Raw genomic sequence first — 1,301 nt, 5'->3', positions numbered from 1 at the left:
AGTTACTCCCTTCCTCCATTAGAGATTGCCTTGGGAAGCCAACCTTCTTAATTAAAGGGTGTAGCCAGTCTTCACCTGGGCTACTTAGTAATTTTTATAATTAATATATTATTTGTCTATGTTTCAGCAATAATTCTTGAGATTCAAATCCAATTACTATTAATTTAACACATATTCTTTAGCAAATTTTTGTAACAGAGACAATTTTACTGATTTTTCTTTTGGCAGCCTTAAAGTTAATTTTTGAACAAGCTTCATTAGCATTTTAAAAACTATTCTTTATTATGGAAATACCAATCTTGTTGCTAGAACCTAGCCTGCATTTTTTCCTTTGGGTCAAATTCACCATCTTTCTTAGGAAATAACCAGTCTGGGGTTTTATTTTGTGCCATCACAAAGAGAGATTTAAGCCCAGCTCAAGACTTTATTAAAATCCAAAATTGGACTGTGCGCACATTCTGTCTCAAGCTCCTTTCTCTCCTTATGAGCACAGAAATCCCAGACACATTTCTAAATTTTGTCAAACTTCTCATGGTGAGAAGGAGACTTTAAATTAGCATACTCGGGCCCTAACTGGTTTGGCTCAGTGGATAGAGTGTCAGCCTGCAGACTCAAGGGTCCCAGGTTTGATTCAGGTCAAGAGCATGTACCTTGGTTGCGGGCACATCCCCAGTAGGGGGTGTGCAGGAGGCAGCTGATCAATGTTTCTCTCTCATTGATGTTTCTAACACTCTATCCCTCACCCTTCTTCTCTGTAAAAAAAATCAATAAAATATATTTTAAAAAATTGCCTCCCAGAACAAATTTTAATCCACTCCAGTGGGTAAATATTTGATGTAGTCATTCCCAATAAAAAGGTGAATTTCCTTGTTAGCCAACGGCAGTGTCCTCGGTTTCCTTATCTCTGCCAGGATCAGGGATCTTATGAACTAGTTACCCCACCCAGTTCATTTGATCGCTATATAATTAGAACCAGAGGGATCCAGTGCACACAGCTGGAACTCTTCTCCAGGAGCAAAGAGGTGGAAACCATCTTCAGTTGGAGGGACTCTTCCCGATTTGGTAAGATTCTTACCCCTGGGTAATCTATCACTGTATTTTTTAAATATATACATACTATTTTTAGCCATTTAGCTATTTCATTAAAACAATTTTTCCCTCTTTAAACCCTATGGGCCCAACTTATGAACTAAGAAAAAATGAACCAGATTCTAAAGTTTAAAATGAAAGCAGATTTCTTTTGGCATTGTGCGTGGGTGTGTGCGTGTGTGTGTGTGTGTGTGTGTGTGTGTGTGTGTGTG

General features: G+C 38.3%; 1 protein-coding gene across 1 annotated transcript in view; it reads left to right on the top strand.

Annotated features, from left to right (window-relative positions):
• Positions 1-954: 954 nt before the first annotated feature.
• The window catches only part of LOC102263907 (angiogenin), an 8,454-nt gene continuing 8,107 nt past the window's right edge, over positions 955-1,301 (top strand). The window contains exon 1 of the mRNA XM_005865852.2: positions 955-1,062. The gene's annotated coding sequence lies outside the window, so the exon portion shown is untranslated. The remainder of the gene's footprint in view (positions 1,063-1,301) is intronic.

The sequence above is a fragment of the Myotis brandtii genome, unplaced genomic scaffold (genome assembly GCF_000412655.1).
Source record: "Myotis brandtii unplaced genomic scaffold, ASM41265v1 scaffold2136, whole genome shotgun sequence".
NCBI classification, from domain to species: Eukaryota; Metazoa; Chordata; class Mammalia; order Chiroptera; family Vespertilionidae; genus Myotis; species Myotis brandtii.
The sequence above is the reverse complement of the archived record's forward strand: the minus strand, read 5'-3'. Positions and strand labels throughout refer to the sequence as shown.